The 12,744-nt window shown below is 38.2% G+C and overlaps 1 protein-coding gene across 2 annotated transcripts in view; it reads right to left on the bottom strand.

The window, feature by feature from the left end:
• Positions 1–12,744, bottom strand: part of cdh19 (cadherin 19, type 2) — a 253,887-nt gene that overhangs the window by 225,056 nt on the left and 16,087 nt on the right. The gene's annotated exons all lie outside the window — the stretch shown is intronic.

Below are 12,744 nucleotides of genomic sequence, written 5' to 3'. Positions count from 1 at the left end.
AGTTTGAGGAATAGCAGGGACCTTTGGGGCTTAATTGAATACAATTAATGAATTAGACAAGGTTTAATATTATCATAGGTCTTTTATTGTGTATTCGAAAGAGTGTATTGTTGTAACAAGCCCTCCCCTTTGCATTAACACCAAAGCCTGCTGAGAATATCCCACTTTCGTTTTGATATGCGTCAACAGAAGTATGTTGCAACTGCATTGTGTGTATTTGCACATCTAATACAATTAAGGACAGTTTCAAGATAATTTTATCAGTAAATAAACACTGTCAGACCTCTTTTTGTCTACAAAACATGACTGCTGTGTTGACATTGCTGTTTTATGAATAACAGGTTCCCTAATTTATTACAACCATCAGATTTGTTTTTCCAACTGCAGAATTCATGGGAGGGAGAGCTTCATGCCAAGCATGACATCCACATGTAATAATTCCAGCCTGCACACCAGAAAAATAATAAACAAAAATAGATCACAATTTCTACAAAGAAACATCTGATGTTTTGAAATGCAGATGGTTGCTACTGGCAACATAGCGATGGATACTGCAGTGAAGCCTTTTGAGGCTGGTTTACTTCTCTTCCAAGAGCTGTTCAGATTATTTTTGTGGAAAATTGGTAGGCACAGTAAATGAAAAGGAAGGTTTTTGCATGAAATTAGTTTTTGTCTTTAATTTAATATTGAAATGTTTAGATAAAACGCCTACAATGCACCACATGAAACACTCCACTGCTCACATCTAACCATTGATCTGTTTAGCATAATCTGCTGATAATCACAACCCTGTCAAATGAACATGACATATTGCTTTATTGGATGATACTCTGCAGTGTCCGTGCAGAGGACAAGGGCAAAGAAATAAATGTATTCCAATAGGCCATGAATCTAGGGTTTTCTGTGTGTGTTTTGTTGGCTACGACCCCTGTGAGAAGAAAGGTTAATTGCCGTCCCTGTGAAGCAGTCAGAGATGGTTAAGTTGGCCAAACACGCCCACAGCAGAAGCTTCCCCCCCGAGACTAGGTCTGAATTAGAGGAGAGAAAAACAACAATCAAAAGGCTGTGGATGAGACAGAATAACTTGTATGTAGCACAAGTTTAATTACTCTTCATTGCGAGGCTGTCCCCTTTTTCCTTACATATACAAACATATTAAGACAACGTAAAACAAGTTGCAAGCTCGCAGAGATAAACAGCCCTAAAATTAAAGGTGCATGAGGTGAGAATTTCACTGTGGAGAAGACATTATGGGAACACTATGAAGACACACTGCATCGCAAATCACATACTATGCACTACATACCCAATATGTGTACTATTGTTGAACATAATTTTATGTGCTATAGTATGCATTTTTTTCTAATTTACTTCACTTTAAAATACCACAGCAATTCCTGAGAGCCTCCTTGCCAGTTGGAGACACATGATAACTGGTGCCAACCATGGATTCATTCAGAGACTTGAATACAGCATTCCCGACAGGGCTCCGTTCATTTCTATGAAAGCTACTCAGTGGCACATGAAGCCAGAAAAGCTCTATTTTCGCAGGACAAAATTACCCAATTGACACTGTTTCCACATCATTGGGCCCATAGAGCAGCACAAGAGACTTCTGCTAGCTGAGTAGCTACTTCCGGCTTAGAACTCTGCTAACTTGAATGGGGATAAAAGGATTTAATCGTACAGCTCTTCTAGACTTTCTAAATGTTATCGGACCAAATGGATCAAATCCTAATAGGGAAAAGTCATTTCTCGGGGGTTGCAATGCTCAAATAAATGTATCCACTCATTTACAGATGTCTCTTTCCCAGTGTATGTGGAGAAAAAAAGTATTTTTTATGGCCCAATGGCATCACATGAAAAACTCAGGAGATTTAATTTCACTGTTTGGCCAATACAAAAACTGGCTTCAAAGCCTTGCACACTTTCTGGGGGTCTGGTGCCTACTGCAGCTATGCTGGCATCTGCAAGCATGACAAACCTCTGGAGTTTCTTGTTTGTCATCACATCTGTGGGAAATAATTATGGTTATTAAAAAATGCACACCACAGGCAAACTTGTGTAATGTTATCAGTATGTTTCCATTTGCACTTTGAAGTCAAAATTTTCAAGTTTGCAGTCTGAAATTTGAACTGAAAACCCATATTTTTGGTTCCATAGTGAGGTTTGGAAAATACTACAAAATCTCTGTTTTAGCTTGCTAAATAGCATGTTCATTTGGAATTTTGGACACAGCCATATTTTATATAATAACATCTTTGTTTTATTATAATGTCACTGCCTGTTTAAAGCCTTCAGTTATGGGTGCACACGGGAGGCGTTACAGTCCTCATCAAATACATTAACACTTGAATCTGCTTCCAACTTGATTATAGTGCTTTATATACCATTCTAGGTTTTATGAGCAGAAATTACATGCAGTATGTATATATACTATTCTTGGCATACCACAGTCTCCAGTTAGAGGCCCTGCTGTGTATCACAGGATACAATAAACTGGCACACAATTCAGGGTTTGGTTAGCTTACATATCTGAAGGTTAGGTCAATATGAGAGCAAAAAACATGGACACAAAACAAACCAAAAAAGATCAAGCATTTTAAAATCACCTGCAGTCCAAAGCTGAAAGTAGATTTATGTTTTTTGTTATCAGTCTGGTTGCCAGCAGCAGGAATTACTGCTCCCCCTCCAAGGCATGCTGCCTGAGGCAAATGAGGTCTCCAGGACGGTGTTATGGAAAACAATAGACACAATACATCCATCACCGTGGGCACCGACTCCATATCCAAATCGCAACGGTACAGCCACAGCAAGAAGCACCTGTTGCTAAGGCCACTGTCCTGCCTTGCAGAGAGCTTGCATGAAACCACTATATTTTATAATTGAAGTAAAAGTACCAAGAGGAAGACCCACATTCACCTGGGGCTTCCTGGGACACCCAGTTTCCAGTAGACGCTGCACTGCCAGTGGCAATTTTCCCTCCAAATCAATTCTCTTAAGTCTCAGGTGGCCGACAACTGGGGTAAAAAATGTCCTCAGGCTTTTCTGAGTATGTGTTTGCAAATTTAGTATGAGGTTCAAACACTGGATAATTTATTGTGTACAGTAAAAAAAAGAAAAAGAGGGCAGTAAATTTAAAGGACAACATGGCCGGCCATTTATCAAAGGTACACCTGACTGCTCTGCCAGACCCTCCATTAACGTTAGCCCGAAGCTCATGCTGTCGAGGATTTTGTTGGCTATGAAGCCTTAAAATTGTTTAGGTTTTGGATCCCTGCTAAGGGTTGTAATTACCAAAGCATCGTCGCCACAGGAGGTAAATGGAAAGTAACTGAAGGTTAAATGTCTTTCCACATGTCTGTGCTTCAGCTAAAAGGTAGGGATTAAGACTAAAAATAACCCGAATATGTAGATTATTAAAGATTAAGTTATTCAACATTCGCAAATCCTAATCAGCCTCAAATATGGCTGAACGAATGCCAGTCACATGTAACAAAAGACAGTGAGGTCCTTTCATATGGAAATACCAGCGCCTCTCTCTTGGGATCATTTCTCACCCTGCACCTCCGTTTAACATTATCCAGCAGCTCACTCCTGGTGTATGGGTTCAGACAGTCCCTTCCACTGAAAGGACACCACTTACTGTAATGACATCATGTGCAAACATAATCTAAAACACTGAGCTAAGCATATCCCTAATACAAACAATCTGGACTGAGAAAAAACGATCAAATTATCAGCAGCAACAGAGCCACGTTGTTTCCAGTGTTTGCATTCATTAAAATGTTCCATATTAAGGAATTTGCTGTCACAGATGTCAAATTCATCCCCCCGAAAATTGAAAGCTTTTGCTTACAGACTTGCTTCGTTTGTTGGGGTGGATTATAACTTTGGATGGATGAACTTTTCCACAATGAATGCTAATGAGATACACACATTAAACAATGTAGAAAATAGCCAGATACTTTTTTTCTTTCATCTAAATAAAAAGATATGACCAGCTTCAGTCATTCATGATATCAGATACATGAGAATAAAGCATGGCAAAAGTTCAGCTATAAGAGCAGCCAGTCTACTAGTTAACAATTCCTTTGTCTAAATTGTAATGGACTTAAGTTACTATTCTTGTGTTATCTTTAAACTTAATGCAACTGTATAAAGACTAAGTGAGCAGGGTGGCTTTAACCCCAATAACACTTTGCATTAAATGCATTTTGAATGATCTGATTGCATTAGATAGTGCTTAACAGCATGAAAGTACAGGTGTAAATGCACTCAAAACAGATTGAGGATGGACTGTGATGCTATCTAGCAAACCACCTTCTGTAATGGTCACACGCAAAAAAGCTGCATTTTCATTCTAAATCCAAAAACTAGGTAGATGAATACAAAATCAAGCGCAACTTTTTCAAACCAGTGAGCCAGCAGCGGCTCTCCCGTGCTTGACCCTGAAGTGGCTGGACGCATGGTGGTCGCTCTCATCTGACGCTAACACTACTGGGGTGTTTGCCTTATCTGTAATGTATTCTTCCTGTCAATCACTGTCTTTGCCATCAGGTAGGTCTGTTTTCATCCTCGCTGTGACCTCGCTGTTTCCTTCTCAATCTTCTTGACTGGCTAGAATGTGTGGACCAGTGAAATTTTTTTAAATATCTGTTTTGTTTTAGCTGTCAGATGTAAATTGAAACTCAATGTGGACCCTGGAGACATAATAATACAAGGTGTAAATGTAATCACATTAAATCATATCTAGATACAATCTGGATATGAGACGCATTTTAATGCAGGTGTAAAGGGGTCTCTGACCTGGACAGAGATCTCACCGTGATATTCTTATCTTTGCTGATATGTTATGCAAATTCTAAATAAAAACTTTCTGCACTTATCAAAGCAACCAATTTCTTCTACCTTAAATGTACTTTAAAAAACTGTCTTTTTGCCCTTACAATACTAGTCTGTCTTCTCCTGCCTGCAGCAGCTGTTGCAAAGGAAAAAAAAAAACACACCCACGCACTGTATTAGTTACAAGTACACCTTTAAATTTAACTAACTTTTTAAAGCCATATGGAATAATATTAGCATGTATTATAAACGTACATAGTTTTGCATTACTGGTCTGCATTTTTGAATAGCAATAAATGTGCCTTCCAAGTCAGTCATGACATTATTTTGCAGCGACAAATAGTATTCAAATTGCACTTGGCTCTGTAAAGCCGCTTCCAGTATGTTCAAAGAAGCGGTGTGTGCAAACATGACGGACTGGCTCTGAGCACACAAACCTGGCATACGAAGCACATGCTAAAAGATGCATATTACCATATTGTAATGACTATATGGCTAACACTTGCACAATGTTTGTTATATTGCATGATACCAAAATAGTATGACTTCATGAATACTAATGCTTGTGGAGGCTTAAGTGTTAGGAAGATTTACAGCACAGGAGAAACATGCATTAGAGTTGCCAGGGATATTTTTGCATCTCGTGTGTTTATGAGCCACCTATAACACCTAGATTGCCAGAACTGCTGCAAAGATTTATTCCATATACCACCCCCGGTAGAAAGCGATGTATTTTTTGCCATATGATGAGATATGTATCAATTGCAAACCTATTTACAAAATGTGTCACAATGTGTTGTGGTAATTTCTTGAAATTTACCAAAATCAAATTCGTATGTGTGAGAAATCCCCATTGTGCACCTTAATCAATGCTACTCTCTTGGGCACAGCCCCGACATGCACCTCCATAAAATTGGGGTTCCACCAATATCCTGCAAACACACTTTTATTGGGGATAATGTGTTTTGGTCAATGCACTTTGACACTGATGTAAAATGAAAAGACACCTTCCTTCCCTTCTATTTGGTCTTACACGACAGTGAAGATTTACAGGCGAGAGCAGCAGCAGGATGAAATGACATTGGCAGCTTTCCATCCACATTATAGTCATTCTGGATTTATGTGTAGTCACATCAAATCCAAAAGAAATTTTACAATATATGTACAATAACTCCTGTGACTCCTTTTGATCAGTTATGTCAGTTCAGGTTTATAAAAGGAGTTATTTTTTAGTGTTGTGCTGGTAGCATGGCTCTACAGGTGATCATGGGGGATTGGTTGGTCTATCACTATGGTCAAGACTTTAATTATGCAATATTACACAAGAGGGTGTGCTTTAACGTCATTTGAGCATGACAGCGATGCTGTCAGGACCCAGGTGCTTGCACTGAGGTCTGTAAGCATCACCAATTGCCTTGAAAAAGGAAAGTAAATTTAACTATTAACCTTAGTTTTATTTATATGGAATTGTTAAGTTTACTCAAAATGTAGCTATATATACCTAATTTTGTGAAGTTTTTACTATTTGAAAAATTAATACTCTCGTTCTTTTTAACTGTTAACTGCAACTTCAGTAAACCAGGTTAGTCTTACTTAACTTGATCATGACAAAGAGGATTTTGTCAATGATGAAGTTAGATCTTTGAGTTCTGTTTTGTTAACATGTTTAAGAAAGTACAAATATTATTGACTAGTTTGCAACCAGCAGTATATAGATATAAAGCCAGTAAACTCGGTTAACTGAAGTTGCTAAAACTTAGACCGACTGACTTTAGGTCAACTTAATAATTTGATATAGAGTAAACAAAAATGAAGACCAAAAGTTACCTACATTTTCCAAGGCAATCAGTTTCCAAGTAAAATTAACTTTTCGATTTTACAGTGTAGAAACAGTATGGTGGACTCCTCAGAGGAGTACCCACTTCATATATAGCTCATTCTAAGGTAAGGAAAACACAACGCTTCTTAGTTTCAGGTGATTACACACTAATGAAAACATAGTCAAACATAGTCATTTCATACCATTTCTGCCAATTAAATCCACCCAGATCCTGCAAAATGTATACCTGCTAAATGTCAGCATGTTTGCCTTTGTAAGCATGGTGGCGAGATTCTAGCACGACTGTGACTCGTTTGTATGCATTAAACCCATATTGGCTTTTTAAAACTGCCTTGTAGGCCCCAAAATTCATTTAACAATCTTCATAAAACATTTAAAACCTCTCAAACGCAATTGCTCAGTTTGTTTGTGCCACTTAATTCTAAAAGGAATTTTTAAATATCTTAGCTGCTCCTCTGTCCTCATGTGAACTTCCAGCGAAAAGTATTCAGACTTTCCCTGTGGTATCCTAACACTCAGTATTGTGAATATATCACAAACTAACAGTGGGAGGCAAAACCAAAGTGATACCTAAAGAACATGTGAGGCATTGCTTCACAAAAAACTTTGAATTACAGCCTCTCCCTACAGTTCTGTCAGCTCCTGTTTGACAGCCACTTTGAAGTGGCACTTTTTTAAAGTCTCTGGTTTGCAGCAAATACCAGTTCAGACTTAATTGCAAGGACCCGAAGGAAACCAGAACACATTTCTCAGTCATTTTTAAGTGCGAGCTACACTTTCCGGTGAACCAAATAGGATGAAAAGAATGTGTCTGGTACATAGGTTTACTAATGAATCTTTAATGGGAATTATATTTGCTGTGAATAACTGTACTCAGACACACTATTTGCCACAAATAACTGTGCTGGGTGGTTTCCACACATTCAGCCTGAACAAAAGAAAGGCTGTTACAGACTCATCACTGGGTCCCTCTCGTCAAATGCACAGTGATTCATCAGACTGAGTGATATGACACTCGCTCATTTGCATATTTGATGCTAATGTGGTGTTTGTTTACGGTAATGAGCACTTGTAATTGGATTTTAATTCATTATACAAGAAATGGGCTACTGGTGGAAACGATTTTTGCTGTATTTATGTCAGTGAAGGCATCAATCTTAATGTCAGTGTTTTTCTTGTGCTGAAAGGTGTCTCTTGTTTCCAGCGAGGCCCCGAACTAATCCGATTTCAGCAAACGCAATACCTCTTTAAAGAGCTGTTTAGGGTTGTCTGTGACTCAGTTCAATCAAATTAAATTGTTCAGCTCTCACTTTAAGTATCTCCCACTTTGTGTTGCAATTCATGCATCATTTGTATGTACAATGAATCCTCCTGTGCCGCTCAATCGATGTAGCCACACAGCTTCCAGCGGCTGTTAGATGAATATCTCTCTCCCCTCCCTTCCACTCCAACACTGGAGAGTTTCAGGCACATCAGTGGCAGAGAACCAGAAGAGCCGCATTGTGCCATGTTAATGAAATCATTTTCTGCAGCTCCTTTAGTCACAAAAGAAAATTGTATTTAGACGTACTGGGACAATCTAGACTGAGATAACCAAAATGAGTTGCCAGCGGTGGTAAGAACACATGGCACAGTCTCATAGTTGAGAGAATGAACAAGTGGATTCTCATTTGATTTCAATTATGTGATTCAAAATTTAATTCCAAACAACACAGAATTAAAGCAGCAGCTTGAAAGTGCAGCCACTATGTTCATTTGTTTCTATCTTTATTGATTCAGAAGGGACCAATTTAAGTTGTTAAAGGAGTAGTTTGACATTTTGGAAAAACACTTATTTGATTTCTTGTTGAGAGTAAAATGACAACTGATTGAAGATTGAAATCAGGTTAAAACAGCTAGTGTGGCTCTTAATGGAACCAAAATCTGCCCCTCAACACCAGTTGTATTCAAACAACTCTTAAATTCACAAATTAACTGCTTATATCTTGTTTTGTTCAATCGGAATAAAACCAAAGTGCAAAAATGCCAGGTTGTAGTTTTGCGGGGAATGTGCATTGGACTATTTCTTAGGGCCCTGACCTGTGGCGACGCTTGCCATAGGCGATACAGGTGGGTGCCTAGGGGGCCATCCTGAGGGGGGAGCAAAAAGTGTGTCCAGAAAATAAAACTTCAAATGAGAAATCACAGTCTGAAAAATGCAGATGCGATCTTTGATGAGTTACGTCAACGCTATAGTGGAGTCAGGCAGATGTCAGAGGACTTTTCCCCATAACTGCAGAAAAGCCATTGGAATATATAGAAGAGAACCTCCTCTGTAACCCACATGCCTACCAAGAAGTACAACCACCTCATCAGCTACTACACCATGAGAGGATGAAGAGAGGAAATGAGAAAAAAAAAAGAAATCCTTGTTGAAGTCGACAGGGGGAGAGCTAGTTAATGATAGCTCTAAGCAGCAGCTTGCCTAGGGCACCAAATGTGCTAGAAGCACAACTGGCCCTGACACACTAAACGATACCACAGAACTAGTGACGGTAAAGGCCCCCTGATGCATTGCCTCACATCACCTGTGTCTTGGCCAAAAACTAGCACTTGAACGCACCACAATGACTCAAGCAAACGGCTAACTAGCATGTACAATCTGCACCTGTGTGAGAGGAAATAACTCTCCATACCAGCAGGTACAGCTGACAAGGGCCAACCAGTGCCAAGTTTACAGGGCAAATCACCAAAAAACCAGGACCACAGAAAATCACCAACGGTTCGATATTGACTGACAGCTGACCAACAGCTTGGTGTATCAGGGCCTTTAGCTGGGAGTTTCCAGTCTTGCAGTCTTTGCTAAATCAATCTTCTCATCCAGCTAACAAAAAAATATATATATTTCTCAAAAACTCAAATATTAATTAATGAATTAAGGAAAATGTGTGTATAATCTTGCCTTATTAATATATACACCAGTAAATAGTTAATTAATCTCGGCATTTTTACATTGTGTCATTTTTTTAGCAGTACTTTTTATTTTCACTCCTAAGAGTGTTTCTTTGATAATGGCTAACAAACACCCAAGGTTTTCAAAAAGTGTGTTCTGAATCAAAATTGAAAGTAAACGAGTTTCTCTGGTAATCTTTGTCAGGTTTCCTGGAATTTTACCTCCTGTTGTGATCATTTACTGGACTTTTTTGCACAATCCACGATGACGAGTGAACCTCTAAATAACACCTGTATAATGTACTTCAAATGTCCATCAGTTCAAATACCAGTTGCCTTCATTAAAGGCAAATATGTGCCTGAGACATCCTGAATGCAGCATGACAAGATTTTCTAATAACTAAACATTGTTGCATTTATCAACTGTACTCTTGGGGTCTATAGTAATATGAGAGTGTATGTTAACTGCATGAGCAGATCTTTGTTTGAGACCATTTCTTTTACTTGTGATTTCAGGGTCTGACTCATGACTAAATAGCAGAACATGCTGATCGGAAGCTTAAAAACTAGACAGTGTACCTCAAACCTCTTTTTTGGCTTTTTATCATCTTCACTTATTCTCTTATTTCTATATCACAATGTAGTATCATAAACAAATCTTTTTTTTTCTGTCTTTAAAGAAAAGTCCATATTACAGTGCAGGCTGAATTTTCTCAAAGCACAGGTGACATTTGTCAAGGCTAAAATCCAGTGTTACACCCCTTCAAAACACCTCTAAAAATATTGTTTCGATGTGGGAATCAGCTTATTTGTAAAACCATATCACCTCTCGTAGCTCAGCTGAAGGCTTGCTCACAGAAAGAGGCAACGCTTTTACCCCCCTATTTTCCAGAGAACACAATGGTCTGAACTCCCATCCTCTTAAAAAGAGTGAGCTGAGGCTCAGAGTGTAATATCAAACCGGCAGCTCTCACTGGCAGCTCATGTTGCCATGGCGATAATGGTACAATCCATAGTCTCCCTTTTGCCATGTTAGTAATTCAGTTATTTTAGCGTGAGAGATAGACCTTGTCAGTGATACAGCAGAGCAGCACAGACCACAATGAAACGGGGAATTAGATTCTAATGATAAATGTGTTCACTCACTACAGTCAGCGTGATTGAAAGATACAGAGAGAGTGAGGAAGTGTAAATGAAGGGGCTTAGAAATAACAAATTTCAAATTCCATAAATCACCTTCATATCTTCTCATTATCTACGCCCTTGCCTCATTCACTGCAAGCACATAACCCGCACCTCTTTACTTCAAACATTTACAGTAGCTATTGAAATCCATTGACAGAGTATTGAAAACTGTATAAAAACATTGAAATTATATTCTATATTGTGAAAAATCGTTCATCCTGTTAGAAGTCCTTGTGCTTGTTTAACTACACACAGACTTTCCATGAGCACAGACCATGAAAATAACAGGACTGAGGGAACCATATGGTTATGATCTCTGGAGTCCTGTTTTTTTTCCAAATCAAGCCCAAATACCCTGTTACACGGTATCATGAGTACTCGCATGCACACATATGATCTAAACTTAATGCAAAAATAACATGCATCTAATTACAGAATCTGTATAATCACAATAAAAACCACCACAAATACATGCAGAATAATCCATCTCATAAAAATCTCATTTCAGTTTAGGATGTTTATTTTGAAATAGGGAATATCATCACATGCAATGCTTTGAATATTTATTTAAATTAATGTATTTCATTTAAATCATGTTGCTTCTCCTAATATCCTAATTTACACTGTCTCATGATTTATTGTTGTATGATAATGTTCCATTTTAAGCAATAATTGAATAATAAGTTAATTTGCAATAACGCAGAAAACAAAACTTTAGAAATGCAAAGCGATAAATTAAACGTTTCAGAAAATAATTACTTGGAAAGATGGTTTTTACTCAGATTCACCTGATTTTTAAATGGATTCAAACTCATAGGGTTTAATAAAGGAATTATATATTTTATTACAACATTTATAAAATCTAACTTGAGCAGTTCAGCTGATATATTGTTGTAGTCGTAGTTTTGACATGTATATGATGATATTTACTGTCACTAATGTAACGTCTTTACATTTCAAACTATAGGTAGACAGTGAAATAAAAACAAAAACATTTTTAAATTACATATGTCTAGGGCTGACACCTTGTGGTCAATCGGTTGGTAAATTGGTTGGTCAATATGCTCCTGTCTGACCGAATTCTCATTTATCTGACAGTCGCTGAAGTTACTTTCAAAATGGTATTTTTCAAGCTGAAAATACCCAGCTGCTCTCCAGCAACTCTCAGCGACCAGGAAAAAAAATGTCCAACATGTAGCACTCAGCACAGAATAGACGCTCAGGACTGAAATTGTTGCATAGTGTAAAAAAGCAGTGCTCCTATGCAAATAAGTTAAAAAAATACACGTCAGCATAAAACACTTTGTAGGGCACAGCGGTACCAAGCAGAAAGCCCTCAGTGCACTGTGGTGAATTTAGTTAATCGAGAAACAACATGCATTTTTTCCCTTATCAATCAATCAGTTGGTTGAAGAGTAGGCAGAATTTCAGTCTTCTGAGGTTTCCCTTGATTGACTACAGCCCTTCATTCGTCACATTACAGAGAACATTGCTGGTGAGAGGGAAGTCTGGAGTACCTTGCCTAACCCTGCGCCCACCAGTTGCAGCTGCAACGTTTTACCAGCTGCAACACAGCTGCTGGAGCTAAAAGCAGCCACTCTGTAGACAATGCTCATGATTCTGGTGAGTCTTTTTTACATTATATGTGTAGATAAACGCTGTCTGGGGGAAGTGTACAGCTCTATGACCCCTGTATTCTGAACATTGACAACTAAACATATTGCTCTAGTTACTTAGCCTCAAGTCAAGTCTTTGTCAAGGGCAGTAGTGAAGAAAGTATCTATATTCTTTACTACAGTAAAAGTCGCAAGAACACACTGTAAAAAATACTTGTATACTGCAAGTATCGTGAACCAAATAATTGGAGTATTATGAACAAAATATACTTGAGGTCAAAAGTTAAAGTAGTCAACAAAGAGAAATTGGTGTATTGTACTGTAGTG

This window comes from Plectropomus leopardus, chromosome 21 (genome assembly GCF_026936395.1).
Source record: "Plectropomus leopardus strain MGB_pleo_1.0 chromosome 21, ASM2693639v1, whole genome shotgun sequence".
Lineage (NCBI taxonomy): Eukaryota > Metazoa > Chordata > Actinopteri > Perciformes > Serranidae > Plectropomus > Plectropomus leopardus.
The sequence above is the reverse complement of the archived record's forward strand: the minus strand, read 5'-3'. Positions and strand labels throughout refer to the sequence as shown.